The sequence below is a fragment of the Phyllostomus discolor genome, chromosome 1, assembly GCF_004126475.2.
Source record: "Phyllostomus discolor isolate MPI-MPIP mPhyDis1 chromosome 1, mPhyDis1.pri.v3, whole genome shotgun sequence".
In the NCBI taxonomy this organism is placed as follows: domain Eukaryota; kingdom Metazoa; phylum Chordata; class Mammalia; order Chiroptera; family Phyllostomidae; genus Phyllostomus; species Phyllostomus discolor.
This window is the reverse complement of record NC_040903.2, coordinates 111,702,068-111,724,241: the sequence shown is the minus strand read 5'-3', so window position 1 is coordinate 111,724,241 and position 22,174 is coordinate 111,702,068. Positions and strand designations below refer to the sequence as shown.

The window sequence follows — 22,174 nt, the reverse complement described above, 5'->3', positions numbered from 1 at the left end:
CATGCTGATATAGTGTCAGTAAGTTCCTCATAGTTTGCCTGCAGTTTTTCATAATTCTCACTGAGCCAATTGAGCTTTCAGGTCACAATTGCTTTAAACTCAATATCTGATAGTTGATTTACCTCTATTTCATTTACCACTCCTTCTAGGGATTCCTCCTTTCCTTCTGATGGAGGGTTGTTTATTTGTCTTCCTTTTATTTGCAAGACACTTCTTATTTGCTTCTCCTTCTCACCTGGGTCTGTTTTGACTCCCTGAGTTTGTGGTGTGAATTTCTATGGTAGGAGACCTGTGAAATTCAGTGGTGCAGCTCATTGATCTCTAGAACTTGAAGGTCTTGGAATGCCCTTTTTGCCTCTTATGTTGGCTCTCTGGATGTAACAGGTTTTGATTGCTTTTGGGTCTTTCTTTGGTGAGTTCTTCCCTCCAGATTGTTGGCTGAGGGTCACTCCTCCCACCAAATCTTGTATGGTGTTGTGCAGGTGCTGCCAGAACAAACATACAAATCTCAGGAAATAAACTCTCATCTGCAAAAATATCTCTCCTCAAAATACCACTATCAAGAGCAAATCAACTTATATTAATAAAGGTTTGAAGAGATTAAGACTATTACAAGAAGTGAGGGAAATAAAGTATAGTATAAAATCTAGTGATTTAACATGCACAAACTTGATGGATAAAAAATGAATGTTATGCCCTGGCTGGCATGGCTCAGTGGATTGAGCACTGGCCTGCAAACCAAAGGGTCACTGGTTCAATTCTCAGTCAGGGCACATGCCTGGGTTGTGGCCAGGTCCCCTTTGTGGGCACTTGAGAGGCAACCACACATTGATGTTTCTCTCTCTCTCCTTCTCTCTCCCTTCCCCTCTCTCTAAAAATAAATAAATAAAATCTTCTAAAAATGAAAAAAAAAAGAAATGAATGTTAAAGAGCTATCCATGGAAGAAAAAAAAATCACAAATGATAGAGAACACAGTGGATTTCTTCTCAGTAGGCTCTAGTATTTATCACTGTTTTTTATTTCTAGATCTGCCTCTGGTGATGTAAGATGTTGACGCTGTATGACCTTAGGCATCCTTCTCCAAGATTGCCAGGGATGTACTGTTGGTGTCTGACTCCTTCAGTTGTTAATCTAGTCACTCCTCACACAGCAGTCAGGCTTAAGCACCACAGAGCCAGAGCAGAGTCACACCTGGGCTTGGGACTATTGTTTCCCCTTGGGCTTCTACCACTCACACAGGAGTGGTCTGCCTGAGTATGATGGTTGCTACCCTATGGAGGATGGCTTAGCACTGGGATCCCTAAACTCTTTCAGCTATCTCCCCAAAGTTTGCATTCCCCCTTCTATCCTCAGATATCTCTAGTCCAATCTGCCCTTATATTTTCCAGAGCTTAGGGTAAGTGCCTGCAAATGAAAATTTGTATGTTGGCCTTTCAAATGGCTCGTTGTGTCTCCAGCCATCCACCTCTGGCAGAGAGTAACCCTGCTACTTTTTGCTGCTTATTGTCATCTGTGTACTTTTTGGGCTTTTGTGCTCTAGGCTGGGGATCCAAGCTTAGTGTTTAGATCACACACTTCTCAGGGGTACCACCTGGTTGTTTTATTTTCCCTCCAGCATTGCTGCCTATATGTGCCTAGCTAGCATCCTTCAGTCTGCACCACACTCCTTACCAGTCAGTTTTTACTGAAGCTGATACAGGTTATATACATCTTCTCTCTCACTATTGCTCAGTTGCTAAATCTGGTGATTTCTTCACAATTTAGTTGTAATTCCAAATTGGTCCTGGAAGGGATTTAGTCTGGTTTCCATTCACTCCTCTACCATCCTGCCAGACCTGCTGTGGCTGTTGCTGTTTTCCATTTAGATGTTAGCTTTTTTTTTTTTTAATACATAGCATTTATTAAGTAGAAGGACGTTCCTTCTATTCCCACTTTACTGGGAGTTTTTATCATAAATGTGTGTTATATTTGTCAAATGCTTTTTCTGCAGTAATGATTGTTAATTTTTACCTAATTTTGTTAATGTGGTATATCACATTTATTGTTTTGTGGATATTGTGCCAAACTTCTATCTATAAAATAAATCCCACTTTATCATGTTATATCATTTTTTAATGCATTGCTAGATCTAATTTGCTACTATTTTGTTGAGGATTTTAACATCTATGCTCATTAGGGATATTGCCCTACAAATTTCTCACTTTGTAATGACTTTTTATGGTTTTGGAATTGGACTAATGATGGCTGCATAAAATGAACTTAGGCGTCTTCCTCCTCATAATACTATTGAAATAGTTTGAGAATAATAGATGTTAGTTTTTCTTTGAATATTTGTGTTGAATTCACCTGTGAAACCATCCTGTCCAGAAATTTGGTTTGTTGGGAGGTTTTTTTATTACTGCCTCAATGGTACTAATTGTAGTCTGTCTCATTAGATTCTCCAATGCTTCCTGATTCAGTTTTGAATGATTTCATGCTTTTAGGAATTTATTCCTTCCTTTTACATTGTCCAATTCATTGGCATACAGTTGTTCATAATATTTTCTCACAATCTTTTGTATTTCTTTGGTGTCAGTTGTTATTTCTCTTTTTATTTTTATTTCATTTTTTTGAGATCTATCTTTTTATCCCTTGATGAGCCTGAGTAAAGGCTTTCAATCTTTTTTTGTCTTTTCAAGGAACTAGTTATTGGTTTCATTGCTCTTCCATATTGCTTTTTTTCTTCTACTCACTTTTGGCTTTGTATGTAGTTCTTTTTCAAGTTTCTTTATGTGTAAAATTATATTTTATGAGGTTTTTCTTGTTTATTGAGATAGACCTGTAATGTTATGAATTTCCCTTTTAGAGGTGTTGTCACTGTGTCCCATAATTTTTAGGTAGTTGAGTTCTCATTTCCATTGTTTCAATGTATTATTATTTTTTTTCCTTGATGTCATTATTAACCCATTAATTTTTAGTAACATGTTATTTAGACTCCATATCTGTGTGTGTGTGTGTGTTTCATTTTTTTCTTGTGATTTATTTCCATTGAGTCGAACAAAAAGTTTTTTTTCCCCATAAGATGGTTCTGGTAGCACTTACGTGTTTTTAATGTTATTCGAAACCATGTTGTTAGATTACACTGTGACAACTGTCATATCAGTGTGTATTTAAAATAAAATATCAAAAATCAAAAACATCAAAACATCAGAATTTTTGTTTAGCTATTTTAATACTGAAGAAGGCAGGAAATAAGCAACCTTTTGGGCATATTATATTTTATTATTTCAAAGGTAAAAAACAAAACTGAAAGGCAAAAAAAAAAATGATTTGTGCAGTGTATGGAGAAGAGGTTCTGTGACTGACCAAAAATGTCAAAAGAGGTTTGTAAAATTTCGTACTGGCAATTTCTTTCTGGATGATGGTCCACAGCTGGGTATACCAGGTGAAATTGATTTGAATCAAATCAACACATTAATTGAGAAAAATAAACATTATACCATGAGGGAGATAGCCAACAAACTCAAAATACCTAAATTAATAAGGTTATTGGTGAAATGAAAAATGTGTCATTTATTTTACAGGCAAACCCATGTGGACTTTTCAGCCAACCCAATAGTTTCATAGCATTATTGACAGAGAATGTTTGGTATGATTTCAATCTTCTTAAATTTTTAGGTATTTTTGTGTGTGTGTCATAGCATGTGATACATCTTAGAAAATGTTCCATGTGCATTTGAAAAGAATGTATATTCTGCTGCTTTGGGATAAAATGTTCTCTAAATATTAATTAAATCCATCTGATCCAGTGTGCTATTTGACTCCTGTTTTCCTGCTGTTTTTCTGTCTGAAGATTTATTCATTGATCTCCATGGAGTGTTAAAATCATCTACTATTATTGTATTGCTGTCAATCTCTCTGTTCAGGTCCATCAAGATTTGTATTATATCCATGGGTGTTCCTCCATTGGGTGCATAAATGTTTTCAAGGGTTGTATCTTCTTCTTGGATTGTTCCTTTCATCATTATATAGTGACCTTCTCGGTTTCTTACTATAGTATTTTTAAAGTATTTTTATTAGGTATAAATATTGCTATTCCAGCTTTTGTTTTATTTTCATGAAATATCTTTTTCCCAACCTTTAAATTTTTGTCTCTGTGTATTTTTGTTCTATAGTGTGTCTCTTTTAAACAGAATATATTGGGTCTTGTTTTCTTATCTATTCAGCTACCCCATTTCTTTTGATTAGAACATTTAAGCCATTTGCATTTAATGTGATTATTAATAGGTACATATTTATTTTTTAAGTATGTTCCTCTAGATTTTTTTTCTTGTTATTCTTAAACGAGCCCCTTAACATTTCTTTTAATACTGATTTGTTGGCAACAAACTCCTTTAGCTTTTCCTTGTTTGGGAATATCTTTATTTCTCCTTAAATTATAGCAATGCTGTGTAAAGTAGTCTCGGTTGTTAATCTTTTCTTTGCATCTCTTTGAATATATTGTGCCAATCTCTTCTTGCCTGAAGTATTTCAGTTAAGAAATCAGTTGACATTCTAATGGAAGCTTTTTTGTAGGTAACAAATTGTCTTCTTTTTCTTCTCTTAAGATTCTCTCTTCATCTTTAACCTTTGCTATTTTAATTATAATGTGTCTTGGTGTGGCCTGTTTGAGTTAATCTTGTTTGAGACTCTCTGTGCTTCATGGACTCATGTGGTTTTCTTTTTCTTTGTGAAGTTAGGAAAGATTTTGGTTATTATTTCTTCAAATAGGTTCTTGATTCCTTGCTCTCTCTCTTCTCCTTTAGGCACTCCTATGATGTGGATGATATCATGCTTCATGTTGTCCCAAAGATCCCTTATACTTTGCTCATTCTTTTAAATTATTATTTTTTTTTAATTTTATGATGTGATTTGGTGTTTTTTGTTCATTTGTCTTCCAAATTGCTGACTTAATCCTCTACTTTATTCAACATACCATTTATTCCTTCCAGTGTAATCTTTACATGAGATACTTTATTCTTCGTTTCTGACTGATTTTTTTATGGTTTCCAAATTTTTGTGCTGTTGTACTTCTCACTAAGTTCCTTATAGTTCTCAGTAAATTCCTTGAATATTCTTAAAATATTTTTAAGTCTATATTCAATAAATTGTTTTGGTCACCTGAGCTGGGTTCTCAATGTGTGTTCCTTTTGTGGATTGTGTGTGCCTTCCTGTTGTAGTAAAGCCTTGATTGCTTTTGGCACATCAGTGGATAGGATTGAACTTCAGCTTGACTGCCCATGAGAGCTACTTCTCACTAAAGCAGAAGACCTGTTATGTGGGGTTGACTCTACCAAGAGCAGTTTACTTTAGAAAGGCTCTGGTGACTGCCTGGTCCAATCTTTAAGTGTGAGATTTGTGGTGCCAGTTGGGTTTGGCTCTGATCTGGGTGAAACGGGCCACTGGCTGTGTCAGTTCTGGAACCTCTTGAAAGGGGCTTCTATGTAGGTCAAGTTCACTTGCTGCCTATGCAGCCACTTGGTAGAAGCTACAACACAAACTGATTGTCAGTCAGTTGGTAGATGCTTATGCTGGGCTTGGGGACACCTGAGAAAGACTATGCTGGTAACTGAGCCTGGTTGTGATTAGTGCTGGGTCTGGGGTCACTTAAGTCATATAGAACATGCTGACTCCAGTTCTTATTTTAGGTTTGTGGGCATCTGACAGATTTTAAGAAACTTCTCTGCATGGACTGAAGCTAACTTCTTACATGGAAATCTGCTGAAAGAGGTACAGGCTGGGCACTTAATTCTGGTGGAGCAAGTACTGTGGGAGTCACCATGGTAAGGTGAGCAATGTTATCCATGTTAATGGAGACTCAGATTTGGTGCCTACCTGTGCCTATTGGCTATGCAGAGGGACAGATAAGTAAAGGAATAATGACACCTGGCAATACTTTCACCTGTGCCTTTGGGGTGAGGGAGTTTTCGACCAAGAAATGGTTATACCTACTATCTGCAGAAGGCTGCCTCTCCAGCCCTTACTCTGAGACTAAAACAATTTATTATTTTTCTGTATGTTGTTTTTCCAATATACATACATGAGCTTTTGTCTCTTCACTGGAACTTAGGGTGAGTGTTTGTGGGAAAAATTAATCTGTGCTGGGGCCCTTTAAGAGAACTCCAGTCAGTAGCAGACCCTCATCTCATTTAGACAGAATTCCCACAGATTTTCACAGCCAGATGTAACGATTCCTCTTCCTGTCAGGTATACTCTAGGTTTGTGAACCTAATGTGGAGCTAGAATGCTTGCTTCTCAGGGGGAACTTCTGCAGCCAAAAGTCCCTCCCAATTCTCAACCACCACACATGAATGTGAGACCAACCCATTTTCATTCCCACCTTCCCACCAGTCTCAATGTTACTCTTTCTTTATCTTCATAGTTGTAGGAATTTTGTTCAGCTTGTCATGAGGTAGTTCTCAAGGGTGATTATTTGATAATTTAGTTGTAATTTAGATGTGGTTGTGGGAGGAGGCAGGCATTGCATTTATATTCTCTTCCTCTGCCATTTTGACCAGAAGACATCTGACCTTCCTCCTTTAAAAGTCAGTTTGCAGGTAATTTGCAGGGTTTTTTTTTAGTACATTAAATATGTTATTTTACTAACTTCTGATCTGCAAAGTTTACTCTAAGTGGTTGTCTTGGAGCCTGTCAAGGCCTAGCAGGTCCACTTTGTTTTCAGGCAGATGGAAGAAAATGTGCAGTGCTGTGGGGATGCTTGACACCCTTTATTCAAGGGTGGGTGATCCATGCACAGTATAAGTGCAAGTGGCCCAGTGGGGAACCCCTACTCACTTAAATACTATATACAAACAAGAGCCGGCAGGGTGACAGGATATGTTGTGTAACAAAGCAAGATTCTGTGCATTTGAGACCACCTAATGTTATTGGAACTGTTTATCAGACACAGTCTCAAGGTTATGAGAACTCTATTTATCAGGCTCATTTTTAAGGTTATGGGAGACTGCTTCTGCTCAGTTGCCCAGACATCTGTGTGAGGAAGCCAGACTGTCCCCATTGACCTTACGGCGATCTAATGGTAGTTTTATGACAATTTTCTTGTCTGTGATAAGTCACTTTTCTCTTGCTAATTTCAAGATTCTTATATTTTTGTCCTTGATGTTAAAAAACTTGATTTTAATATCTCAGAATGCTTTATTCTTCTTGTCAAGTCTGTGTTAAGCTTCTCTAATTATCTTCAATTATTGTGTTTTTTTCACTCCAGAATTTGTGCCTTTTATATATAATATATTGATATTTTACTTATTTGTTTTCCATGATTATTTATTTGTTTATCTGTATTCTCATTAAACTTACTAAATATTTTTATGGACATCAATAGTTTATATTCTTAGGTAGGTGACATATCTGTTTATTCAGGGTTAGTTTCTATAGTTTCATTTTGTTCCTTTGATTATGCTATGCTGACCTGTTTCTTTCTATGCCTTTTAATATTTTTCTAAGATTTGGGAATTATAAAATTATTTATCTCCTTTGTTCAGGGGAAGACCATCAATTAACCAAGTTAGAGATTCTAGAACCTCTCAAGCCTTTTATTATACCTTGCTCCCTTGGTGTCTGTCTGGGCAATTGCAATTCTAATGTGCTCTGTGTTTACCTCTATTTCCAAAATATGATGCTGATCTGTCAGCCCTGATTCAGGTGAGACAGAAGTGATCAATCACTCAGGAAAGCTCCAGACAGGCCAGAATTTTGGATGTACACTTCATTATTTTATTTCTGTCCCAAGAAAGAAACTTGGAATAAGGGGTATACCTTGAGTTGCTCTGTATTAGACTGTACAAAGAGAGAGGCACAGATGCACACAACGAATATTGCAAACTTTTATGTCTTTTTCATTGGAATACCTACTTGGTTTTAGAATTAGGGGCCAAAAGTTCTCAATTGGTCCATAAAGTTCTCACAGAGGTATAGTTTATAAATTATCATCGAGAGTCTGTAGATTCTTATTCTGCTAACCTGCTGGTATCTTCTCTTTTACCACTTATTTTTTTAATAAAAATTTATTGCAACATGATACTTATTTATATGTTTGTATTATTTATGGCTGATTTTTTTTATTACAACTGCATACTTTAGAGTTGTAATGAAGAGTATTTGTCCTACAAAGCTTAAATATTTAGTCCTTCATAGAAGTTTGAAATGTTTGAGAAATAAGGTAGACATTTTATCTCTTCTAAAGTAAAAGCCATGGTATTTATCATTCACCACAGGCCCTGTTAAGTATGGCTTATGTTATGCTTCTCACCATATTTCTATTGCAACCCAGACCACCCCTGACCATACATATTCCTATTGTTCCACACTCTGGGCACACTTCTACCTCAGAAATTTGGTACTGTCTATAATGCCCAACAACAACAAAAAAAATCCATGTGGCTAGCACCAATGCTTTCAGATTTTTACACAAAGGTTTTTTTCCTGGTGATTAGCCATTAAACATAAAATGTCAACTATTATTCTTAATATTTCATGTTCTCCCCCTGCTTTATTTTACCACTTTACATATTTATTATCTTACTACTTCCCCTTTATAAAAAATATTTCTCCTATAGAATACAATCAAAATGACCATATTTCCCACAGCAACATACAGATTTAATGTTGTTTCCATTAAAGCCCCAGTGGCATTTTTAAAGTAATAGAACAAAAAAACCACATTATATTTGCATGAAACCACAAAAGACCTCAAATATGCAAAGTAATCCTGAGTTAAAAAAAAAAAACAAAGCCAGAGGTATTCCACTACCTGACTTCAAATTATACTACAAAGCTACAATAATCAGAACAGCATGGTATTGGCAAAAAAAAAAAAAAAAAAAAAAAGCACACAGGCCAATGGAATAGAATTGAGAGACCAAAAATAAATCCACATGTGCATGGGAAAATAACTTTTGACAAAGAATCCCCCCCCAAAAGGGAAAGAATCCCTCTTCAACAAATGGTCCTGGGAATATTGGAAAGCTGCATGCAAAAGAATATTTTTGTGTCCATATACAAAAATTAACTCAAAATAAATGAAAGATCTAAATATAAGACCTAAAACAATGAATTATATAGAAAAATAATGGGTTCTAAACTTATGAATCTTAGCCTTACAGAGGATTTTATGAATTTGACCCCAGAGACAAGGGAAGTAAAAGAAAAAAAGTGAATGGGACCGTGTCAAAATAGCTTTGTACAGCAAAAAAAAAAAAAAAAAACCAACAACAAAATAAAAGGCAACAAACCGAATGGGAGAAGATGTTTGCAAACATCTCTGATAAGGGGTTAATATTCAAAATATATAAAGAACTTATACAACTCAACAACAACAAAAAAAGACAATGCAATTTAAAAATAGGTGAAGGGCATGAACAGACACTTCTAAGACAACATACAAATAGCCAACAGGTATATAAAAAGATACTCAACTTCACTATTAGGGTAATGCAAATCAAAACTACAATGAGACATCACCTCACACCTGTTAGAAAGGCTATTATCAGTAAGAAAAGTAATAACAAGTGCTGGAGAGGTTGTGGAGAAAAAGGAACTCTTATTCACTGATGGTGAGAATGTAAACTGGCACAGCCACTATGGAAAACAGTATGGAGGTTCCTCAAAACATTAAAAATATAATTACCTTATAATCAAACAATTCCTCTTCTGAGTATTTACCATTAAATTTTGAAAACATTTGTTTGCAAAGATATATGTACCCCTATGATCAATGCATACATGAAAGCAACTGAATTGTCCCTAAATAAATTATTGGACAAAAAGGTGTGGGACATATATACTATGGAATACTACTCAACCATAAGAAAAGATGAAATTCTTTTATTTGTGATAACATAGATGAATCTTGAGAATATAATGCTAAGAGAAGTCAGAAAAAAACAAGAACCAAATGATTTCATTCATATGTGGGATATAAAACTGAAAGCCATAAATTAACAAACAAGAAAAATAAACAAATAGTCATAAACACACACAATAGTATGGTGGTTACCAGAAGAAGGTGTGTGAGGGTTAGTAAAAGAGGTCAAATAGAGGATTTGACTTTGGATTATAACACACAATGCAATATACATAGAATTAATTGTAAATTTGAAATTTATATAATTTTTTAACCAATGACACCCCCCAAAATTTAATTAAAAACAGATGTTTGTGCATTTTATTGACTGCATTATCTCTGACACCTGTGTAGGATAAACAGGTTCAGTCAGGCTCCCTCACCCAGATGTCTGGGGAACTAAGATAAATAGTGTTCTCATTGTCTTGAGACTGGGTCTGATAAATGGTTCCCATGGCCTTGAGTGGGCTTGCATGCACAGAATCTGCATGCAAGTGCAAGGTGTTATAAAATATTGTGTCACCCTGCCAGCTTTGTGTGCATTTAGCATATAAGGGAGTTAGGCGTTTTCCATTGAGGGGTAGGGGACACATAGCTTGCCCTGTTCATGGATCACCTACTCTTGAATAAAGGCATGTAAAGAATTTCCATGGTTCCATGTATTTTTTCCATCTGCCCAAATCCAGAGCGAACCTTCCAGGCCTTAACAGGGTGCAAGACAGCCTGAAACACTAGTATATAGTAGGTAATACAAAAGAATATTGAAGTAATACATGAGTATATGTGAGAGTACTCATGTTATTAAATGAAACTAAAAAATTAGTTTACTACTACTATATACTTAAATTTAACTTGCCTTATCTATACAAAAGTTTTAATATACATTGGCTTTTTAAGAGCCCAGAAAAAATACAAACTCAATTTTAAGCTCTAGTCAGTTTTGAAATAAAAATATCTATTTATTCTACTCAATATTTCACAAAATTTCCAACTTGTGTTATCACAGCCTGGTACAAATTGAAAATAAATTGAAAATATTTATTTGGGTTTCTCTTTTCAATCATGAAAAACAATAGTGTTTCACAAAAAGGATGAAGTGTGATCAAAGCAAGGGTTGTGATTGAATTACATTATATACTTTGGATATCAACATAATAAAAGTCATATATCAGAGACCTACAGCCAATATCATACTCAGTGGGCAAAAACTTAGAGCTTTACCACTAAGATCAGGAACAAGACAAGGATGCCCACTTTCACCACCCCTATTCAATATTGTACTGGAAGTCCTAGCCAATATTGTACAAGTCCTAGTCTTGTACTGATTCCTAGCAATCAGACAAGAAAAAGAAATAAAAGGCATCCAAATTGGAAAGGAGGAACCAAAACTGTCACTGTTTGCAGATGACATGATAGTCTACATAGAAAATCCTATAGACTCTTCTGGAAAAGCAACTCAACCTAATAAATAAACTTGGCAAAACAACTAGATACAAAGTCAATACTCAGAAATCACAGGCATCTTTGCACACCAACAATGAGACATCAGAAACAGAAATCAAGAAAAAAATCCCATTTGACATAGAAACAAGAAAAATAGAGTACCTAGAAATATTATACCTATTTTTGTATTCTACCATTCCTAATGTCATCCTTTGCATCTAAATGGTCAGACTTGTGAGGATTCTGAGAATTTCAAAGTGCCATCTTTTTTTCCTCAAAATACCACAATGTTCACAGTTTAGTTGCAAATACACATCTTGCAAGCAAATTATCTGACTTCCAAAGGCTGTGTTGTCACTTCTCTCATAACCCAGCCATTAAATCTAATAGGTTTTATTTTAAATTATATGTCAAAGTTTTAATTTATACTTATTTTCACGCAAGTTGTATTCTGTAGGAACACACCCAGTTCTAAGATGTTCCTGTTCTCACTTTTTATTAAGAGAACATATTTTTATAAAGAGGTATATATATTTAAAGTTATTTGTCATTTGGAACATAGTTAAAGGTAATTGTGGTCTTGCTTTATTGTACAACAGTCATGTAAACTCCAGCTCTCATGTCATCTGATCAGTTCTAGAATAGAAATAGGGGGCTCCAATAAATCCTTCCCATATGCTGATGTATACCTGCCTAGTAACTGTGTTTTTACCTGTTTGTAAATTTCATTTACAATTACTCTGGGACTTTTAAGAAATATCTTGAAAGAAATGCATGACTAGAATTGCTAAATTATTTTCTGGTGAGGGTGTAGAGAGAACAAAATCAGTTTTATTTTATACTGAAGCAAAGTGAGGAAACCTATCATTTGTTATTGGGATAGTTTTTCAACTTAGTCCATAAAAGTCTTCTCCTCTTTTGAATTCTTGCGGTAAGTATCTGTTAGGGACTGACCTTCAGATATCAACATAGTGTAGTGAGCAATTAGACATAGAAGACAGGATCTTTTTGAATTACTATTTCAAAAATAAAAGCAAAAACAAGGAGATGGAGTAACTTGTTCAAGATCCCCTAGAATTTTCTGTGTTTTATTTAAGATATAACACTAGAAGCCACATCTTGAGAATTACAATTTAAGTATAGTTCCTTGGTGCTCACAAATATACACACAGGCAAATACACATACATATTACAAAAATATCTTTGTTATAAGAATGATATATAAACATTAAAGAAGTATTATTGTTGCTTCTGGTGCATTTGTTGTTCTTGTGGTTCTTATTGTTGCTATTTTTACTTATGGATGTATTCTGGAAAAAGAAAGAATCCTCATATCCCCAAAGATTAAGAGTATCTTGAGAATCAGGACTCATTCACTTTTATATACAAAGGGTCTACCATATCTGATACATAATAGATAGTGTATAAATGTAATTAGAGTGTGGATATTTTGCTATTAAACCTTTTTGACTGAGAAAAATGTCTAAATTAGTCAACAAAATTGGGATTGTATATATAATTATATATATAAAGTTATATATATAACTTTCTATCATCATAGATTTATATTCAGTGAATGAAATAATGTACTAATATTTTGGAGCTTTTATTAACTTATGACCAAAAAAGATCAGACATTTTCTGTGAATTCTATAGTTTCTAAGTTTTAACATACAAATAAGCTGTTACCTTTCCTCAGCTTATGAGTGGTTTTATAATATATGTGGCTATGTACTTATTTTATCAATATACATTGAACTAGGCTCAGCAAAAAGTAAAGAAATAGTTTCATTTTAATTATTTTTTAGCTATACTGATACTTGTCTATCTGTTGTATGGGCTTTTGATATCTGGTGAAATCAAGGAATTTCACCAGAGAAATGAGGCTCAGGTAAAAGGTATATTAAAAAAAATGTGTGTGCTAGGGAAACAACATCAAAAAGGAGAAAAAAGTGTATGCTGTTTCCCAAACAGTTCTAAAGAAGTTGAAGCAGGGGAGGGGAGATGATGTCTAAATGTTACCTCTGACTAAGTATGTGGAGGCTGGGACTCTTTGGAGACTGTGCAATGGAAACATAGACTAGGTCTATCTCATATTGTCCAAAACCATGCAAACATAACTAGTCAGTAAAGAAATCTATGTCAATACAAGAGATTCCATTGGCCAGTGATAAATAAGCAGAAGAAGGATATTTAATATAACTTAGAACCTTTCCATGAGAGAATTCTTTAGACTAACCACAAACTTAAAAGTCAAACAGACTTTTAACAGACAGGCACTAGATACATGAAAAGTTTCTCAAGGTCACTAACCATGAGAGAAAAGCAAACTAAAACCAAAATGAAAAAAAACACCTTAGACCTGTCAGAATGGCTATCATTAATAAATCAACAACCTACAAGTGTTGGAAAGGATGTGGGGAAAAGGAACTCCTGCACTGTTGGTGGGAATGCAGATTGGTGCAGCTACTGTGGAGAACAGTATGAAGTTTCTTCAAGAAAATAAACATGGAGGTGCCTTTTGACCCAGCAAGCATCCCAAAGCACCAGTTTGAAAGAATATATGCAATCCTATGTTTGTTGCAGCATTATTTATAATAGCCAAGATCTGGAAGCAGCCCAGGTGTCCATCAGTAGATAAGTGGACAAAAAATCTGTAGTACTAATTCATAATGCAGTACTACTCAGCTATAAACAGGAATTGCATCTAAAACCATTATAACTTGTTTTAATTTTGCTAAAGAATTTTAGAGCATGAAATCTCACTAAAACTGTGATGCTTACTCCACAAAAATCTGTTTTATTACCTTTCATTTAGATACATATATTTGGATTAATATTCTTTTGTTGTTGTTGTTCAAGTACAGTTGTCTCCATTTTTCCCCCATCACTCCCCACCACCACACACATCCTCAACTCCTACCCTTGATCCTACCCCCTTTGGCTTTGTACATGGGTCCTTTATACATGTTCCTTGACAACCCTTCCTCTATTTCCCCCCATTATCCTTCTCCTCCCTCCCCCTAGTTACTGTCAAATTGTTTTTTATTTCAATATCTTTGGTTATATTTTGCTTGCTTGTTTGTTTTGTTGATTAGGTTCCACTTACAGGTGAGAAGGATTAATATCTTTATTCTCAGAAATGCTATGGTTGTTTCTGAAATAACTTATGAAATTGTGTTTTTCAATTTGTAGAAATTCTGCAGTCCATATAATCTAAACATAAAAATTGTCTAAGTAATTTCTCACAGCAAAAGCTTCAAATTTTGACACTAATTTTTATTGTTTAAATTATAGTTTATCAGTAGCCATTTAGAAAATGGATTTTTAAATAATCCTTGCTGAGATATCCCTTGGATATAGGTACCATAAAATCATAATATAAGTTAGTTACTCTCGTATGATTTGCAGATTTTTCATAATTGCCTTTTCATGATATGTACCTTTGTTTCATAATTTACAGAGTTTTCCACTGTATGAAACATTTTCTCCTGGAAAAGTAACCATAAGGTAGGTCATATTTCAACAGATGAAATTCCACAGAAACCATTTAATTCTTGGCTTTTAATTTAAAATAAGCTCAGTGAAATCCAAAATTATTTATCTAAGAAGTAAATAACATTTGAACATTCAATTTTTATGGTTCCCCAGTATTGATTAGCACTGAAAATTTTTTTACAGTATTTTGATCATGCTAGTATGGTATTTAAAAACATTTCAATATTATGCCAGTTATACGTTTATATGATTGTACACACCAACCTGAGGATCATAGGCAGAAATGTCTCCCACATAATCTCCAACCACTGAAGAGAAATGTGAGCCAATGAATCATGGATTTGTGAAACAAAGTAGTTTCTAAGTAAAATAGGTGTTAATTATTTAATTAATAAAACAATTGAATTAAGATAATATAAAATTTATTTTGTTTGCAGTAGAATAGTACTGATAATGTCTTGGAAAGTAAAAAAAAAAGTTCACAATCCCTTATTATAAATTACAGATAAAAAATAATTTTATAGCAGTTGAAATGTTTAAATTGTTAGTGAAAGGCAGTTTAAAGAAAATATAATGGTATATATTAGACTGGTAAGAATCCATAGATTTAACAAGAATAACATATTTACATCTTTCTTTTGGAAAGGGAGTAATCTGAGGAGAAAGAGATCATACTAATTATAGTTATGATTAAATTCATATATAAGGATTTTTATGGTTGTGTTCACTTATGTCAACATCAGAACCTTACTCAGATTTATTTTGAGATTTTTTTAATGAAAAACTGAAAAATAAGAACCAGAGCAGCAGCAAAAATAGCAGCAAAACATTGGTATTGTTCCCCTTGGCTGAAAATAAAGATGTTGACAGATGAGAAAAAAGGCTCAGAAAACATACCAAAAGATATTTATTTATTGGCTTACTTCAGAAATATGCTGGGATGTTTTCATACCTGTGACAATGGAGGAAAAACAGTGAAAAAACAACTGAGAAAATTAAATATGCAAAAATAAGTTTAATAATCAACATTGATGTGATGACCCAATTGAAGAACACCATATAAATGGACACATATCTTATATATGCGCCCTACATGTATTTGCTGAGCATTTTAAAATTTATTTTGAGTTGAAGTTAAATTAAGTAAATATTATAAGAATTTTGAGACTGGTCTTGAGCCAGCATCATTTAAAAATGTTGCTGAATAACTTCCGAGATCAGGTGAGATTGGGTGGAGTCAGGGTGGTAAAGGAATTCAACATCACCAGGCCATTATTATATGAAATGTTGAAGGCACTTATCCAAGAAAAAGAAGGTAAAAAATATGAACAGTAACATGACAACAAACTCACAGCTATCAACAACCAAACCTAAAAAAAAAATGAACTAAGCAAACAATTAGAACAGGAACAGATTCACAGAAATGGAGATCACAGGAAGGGTTATCAGTGGGGAGGAGGAGGAGAGAGAATGGGGTAAAAGCTACAGGAGGTAAGAAGCCAAAGAATTTATATGTATAACCCATGGACATGAACTAAGGTGGGGGGATGGTGGTGAGAGGGGTGTTACAGGGTGGAGGGGAATAAAGGAGAGAAAAAATGGGACAACTGTAATATCATAATCAATAAAATATATTTTAAAATGTTGCTGATTAACATATGTGTAAAATACAAGTAAAATTATTTTTAATGCAAATTGAATGTACTGCAACAATCAGTGGATGATTTTACCAAAAGAAACAAGGGTAGATGATAATACTCCACAAATGTCTTTCTATTACCCAGCTGGTATTTCTTCAACTCATTTGTCATCTGCATTTACAACCATTCCTTGTCTCACTGGGTAATGTTAAAATTTGAATGACTCTACTGTCTCTCAGATATATGTATTTATGAAGGCAAAGTATTGACACAAATAAATAAGACCTAATTTAATAAAATTAATAATTATCCTATAGCTTATTTCAATCAATATCCTAAATCATTCATGAATTTGTAAACCAAAATAATTTTAAATAGTAAAAATAGCTTATTTGGTATTTTTCAACATTGAAAATGTGACAAATTAGAAAAAGAATAAAACTCAAAAGATGGGCAGTGACAGAAAAGAAATGAAAAGCAGTAGAGACCTAGATTATATACATTGAGTAAGTACCTCAATGGGTCTCTAGTGTGTTTAACTCACGCTAAAATAAATTAAACCACCCTAGCTGGTGTGGTTTAGTGGGTTGAGTACCAGCCTGAGAACCAAAGGGTTGCTGGTTCAATTTCCAGTCAGGGCACACATGCCTGGGTTGTAGGCCAGGTCCCCAGTGCGAAGCATGCAAGAAAGAGACAACCACACATTGATGTTTATCTCCTTCTCTCTCCTGCTTCCCATCTGTCTAAAAATAAATTTTTAAAAATCTTTAAAAATAAATAAATTAATTAAACCTAAGAACTGTATTGCTCTCAGTAAAAAAAATCACATAGACCAAGAAAAGCATATTATTCTGGCAAACTGAAAAAAAAAAAAGAGAAAAGTACTAAAAAAATGGCTAATTTTTTGGAGTGGAGGTGGTGGCAAATATCAAGTAGTCTTAGCAAGCAGTGTTTTGATCATTTAATAAGTTCATTAAATATATGGTTTTACTTTTTTGAAGGCATTTATATTTAAGGATTAGCGACACTTGTAAAATAAAATTGTTTTTCCTAATTTAGTATATTTAGGTGCTTAAATAAAGATCAAACCAATAATTTAACTTTTTTACTAAAATAAAGAGAAGGAGGCCTTATTAAAATATAAAAGTGTGACAGACTGAAATGTTTGGTCTTTGATTCTATCTTGTGCAAGTCTACTTTGTTCCCATGGTGTTTAGGGCAACAATGCTTCTGCTTTGTTTTCCATACAGACAGGCTAATTATTAGAGGATCTCTGCTCCTGGCTTGAGTTTTACAAAAAACAGCCCCTCTCATTTCTCCTTTCCTTGATATAAAATAAGCCTGAACTTGTACTTTCTTAAGATGAATCTGAGGTAGTACTAGTGTAACCGGAAAAGACACCAGTGTTCGGGCTGCCTGTCACTACCAAATCCAATAAGCAATGACAGTGATTGAATCTTTTATAGATGCTTTATTCAGATGGCTGGCGACCTGAGAAGATGGTGGGTTCATACCCTAACAAACCATCTTGCTCTCTCTTTCCCAGCCAGATATTTTATAAGGGGGAGGGCAAACAAGGTGTCAGCAAAAGCCTTTGAAATTCAACAGTTGCCTCCAAGGGGGAAGGGTAGTCACTTGCTTCTTCCTGGTACAGACGTCTCCAAGAGGTCATCTGCTTACTCTTAGGTGCCAAGATAGGCTTTATCTGTAGTTACTGAAACAAAAACTTAAGATACACATTATTTGCTAGATTTATGACTATTTACCTTAAGCTAAATTTTCCCAAGTCTTAAACCCCTATCACTAGGGCTTTCATCCTCTCATTTTTTTCATTCTCAACCAATATATCTTTTCTTATCCCAAACTTGTATATGTTCAGTTTTGGCCTTTTGAAGAACCTTGCACACAGATTTTGGATTGATAACAATTTGGCACACCAAACAAGAGCTAGTGTCCATGGCAGACCAATCCCAGATTTGGTTCCCTTCCATGAGTCCTAAGCAGCTGTCAAGGCCATTTTATTCTCAGCTTATAGCTCACTTGGATTAAGGAAATGTCTTTGAACTTTGATCTACAGTTGGTTTTGTTTGTGGGTTTTTTTTGTTTTGGTGTGCACAGCTGGGAATCCTTCTTCTCTATTTGAACTTTGTCTTCCTCAAAGCCATCTGCAATTGGGAGACCTTTATCTGAGAGTAGGGTTAGTATTCTTTGAATCCTTTTACCCTATCAGTACTTTGTCTCCCTGAGGCAAACCATCTACATTTGAGGGTCCAGTCTGAGAAGTGAGGATTGTTGAACAGTACCCATATTTTTGTTGTGTCTCACTGCAAGCTGAAAGGCTCAATTTGCAAGTAGGGTAAGTTGCCTAGGCAAGTATAAGCAAGAACTCATTTCCCCTCCATTTGGGCTTTTTCCTAGGGATAAGTTCATTGGTTTTGTATTTGTTTGGGGTATCCTGTTTAAGAGGAGAATAGTTATAGGACTTTTACCCAAGTTGTAAATCATTTTGTTTGTTTGGCCCTTTGAATCTGAAATGTGTAACTTGCTTAGTGTATCTGATGTTTGGTTAGGAGGGCACTCAGCCTATTGTCTTCTGTGTCATTTGTGTGTCTACCTAGGGTTCTTTTTTCATATTGGTTAGGAAATAAGTAAAATGATGTTTGTGTGTACTTTGCTTGGAAGTAAGGTGTAAAGTGACATCTAAAGCTTCTTCTTTCCCTCTCCGCCCCCCCCATCTTTGTTTCCAGACACATGGCCACCACCATCTTGTGTCCAGGCTCCATCTCATTTTCATATTACTCTAAGAAAATCTGCCACTTTAAATGTAAGAGGTCTAAAGTCATTCTTTGTATTCTCTGGGCTTTCCAACCTCATTGTGCATACTCACTTTTGATATTTGTGTTTGTCAACAAATCCAACTTAATGGACACCATTGAAGGAGAGAATCTCAGGCCTCTTGAAGACAAAGACATGCATTCTTTGAATGATCATAAATTAATTTTAAAACAGTTTAAAAGGCATTCTTACAGTATGCATAGCTTTGGTCACCTGGACAAAATATCTCTGAGATTTGCATTGTGTTTAGAACAAAAAAGCCAGCATTTCAAAATGAAAGCTATAAGATTTCTTATGTTTATTTGTATATTTATGTATGTCTATGTATGTGAACAGCATATTTCTACCACTAAGTGGTATTACTAATTTATATATTAAATTGGCTTAAACAAGAGCTTATGTGATAATTCCTAAAAGTATAACAAAAAATAACCCAAATACTTTTCAGAATCATATGACCAAGGTAAATGTTTGACATAAAAGCTGGTTTGGTTTAATAGGTGTATCTTTAGAATCATCAACCTTAAATAATACTTTTATTCTACCTGTGTTTAAATAAGATCATGTTATCTCTGTTGCAAAATTATTAGAAAAAACTTGGTATAATAAAATTTTCATAAGTAATCTAAACTTATTTTTAGGAGCAGATAAATTAAATAAATAAAATAAAAACTTTATTTTAGGTTTAAAATGGTTTTACTAATTTCTTTGGTAACTTGGATTTTTAAAGTTATGTTATGTAAATTAAATGACGAACATGGATTGGGTATCAAAGTCATCACCACATAAGAATCCTAATAAAGTTTTATGTGTGGTAAAGCTTATTAAGTAAGACAAATAAATTTATTGAAGTAAGTGAATTAAAATATAAAAAGTAAGCTGATGTAAGTAGGAAGGTGGCAATGAGGTAGGAGGGAGAAGATTCCACTTCTCCCTACACATGGGAGAAAAACCTAGCCAATCTATGGAGGAACAGAGTAAACAGCTAACAGTACCACAGCATATATGAAAATAAGAGATGAAAAATTATAGCGGACACTGAAAAACCAGACGGTGAGGAGAGTGATTCAGGACAATAAGATCCCAGGGACCAGTTCTCGGACCAGGGTGACTGCAGCCCTAGGCATGGCTTCTGCTCCTGAGTCTGCCTCAGGGGGAGAGCCTGGTCAACTATTCCCTCCCTCCCTGGCCAATCAAGGTTTAAACAGCACTGGGAGACACCTGGTTGCTTGAAGTCTCACAGAGGGGAAAAAGGACAAAGTGGAAAACACATAGGGGCTGTGATTACCCATGGAGTCTGTGGACACCAGCTTGGGAGAGTTGAGAGTCATTCAGTGACAGTCACTGACCCCAAAAGTCACTGGTCTGACTGGAGAATTGGGATGTAGGGAGTGGCAGGCTTGAGTAGGAGGAATTTCTCAAAAAGGAAAACTGTTTGGGGAATTCTCCTGCAACAGCCACTTGGCCTTCAGTCCACTCAGCTGGTCAGCAATCCCAGGGTTGTGGGAAAGTGTGCACAGAAAGCCCTGTGCACACACATAGCAATGGGAAAAGCTCGCAACCAAACCTGAGGGACCGAGGTAGCCTGGCCCAGCATGCACATCCGGACCCCAGCCCACAGCAGGAGCAGCGGGGAAAGAGCATGCTCAAGAAGACCTGAATCCTACACCCAAGGCTCCATGGAGAGGTTTCAGGCTAGCTCATGGGACAGTGCTCCCAACAGTAACTGAGTGCAGATCCTGAAGGAAGAAAAGCCATACCAATCACCCCTGTCTGCTGCAGCCAGCAAGACCAGAAGAAACAGTATGGCCAGTTTGAAACCAATAAGAGGGGTGTTTTTTTAAAGTAATCTTTTATTTTATAAATTGTTATTATTGTTTTATCTTTCAGTACCTTTTTCCTTTCTTTCCTTCTTTCCTGTTTTATTCCTTCTTCTTTTCTTTCCAATTTTATCCCTTCTTCCTTCCTTCTCCTGCTTTTTAAAAAATATTTTTTAAAACTTTTTAAAATACCCACACATAACACAAAAACCTGTAACTGTGAAAAGACCAGAGTTGGACCCAAAGAGGGGGCATCCCAACAGTTGAAACAGTGAGACAAAATTCACTTTGCTATTACAGAGAAACTGCAAGTTATTGCATATTTGTGTTATTATTTTTTTATTATTCTTACATCTTTTCTTTCAATAGTATTTTTTTTCCTCTTCTTTCTGTGTAGTCTTCTTTGCTTGGCTGGTTATATTGTATCATTTGACAGGTTTCCCCTGTTGTCTCTTTCATAGTGCATTGCTAACATACTGTCATTCACATCGATTGTGTTTCTTTAGCACACTACTCAAGATCTTATACTCCCTATTTTTATTATCCAGATCACAGAGATTCTGCCATATGATAGTTGCTCTAATATTATTGTAAATAATAGCTGATCCAAACAATTGTAAATACATCACAACACCCCTCCCAGATCTTACCCACTTCACGGTCTCCTGAAATCTATTACTGTGGTGGCTAACTGTATTTTCTCACACACTACACATATTTACTATCCTCAACTCTCACCTTACCTCAGAATCTGAACTCCCAAAACCTCACTGCTTAATAGATCCAACTCGCAAACCTTTCATCCCCCAAAAGAGTCTTACTATCTTTCCATTTTTTCTAAAAAGTGGCTAGTTGGGTGGAAGGTCATGGTCAACACTATACATAGCCAAAGGATCTCCTATCTCTTCTCTACTGGCTGCTACTGTAAATATCATAGAATACTCTTGCTGTCTTAAACCATTTTGCCTTACTCTTCAGCTGATCACAAAAAAAAGAGTAGGTAAAAGTGGTGAACACCAGGATATCCACTGGAAGAGGAAACCCAACAACAAAGAAC

General features: G+C 35.1%; 1 long non-coding RNA gene across 1 annotated transcript; it reads left to right on the top strand.

Annotated features, from left to right (window-relative positions):
- The first annotated feature begins 2,565 nt into the window (after positions 1–2,565).
- Positions 2,566–20,416, top strand: LOC118500269. Its single transcript, XR_004902830.1, has 5 exons — positions 2,566–2,578; positions 9,281–9,285; positions 16,383–16,386; positions 17,962–17,968; positions 20,187–20,416. It is a non-coding gene; the product is annotated as an uncharacterized LOC118500269 (long non-coding RNA).
- Positions 20,417–22,174: the final 1,758 nt, after the last annotated feature.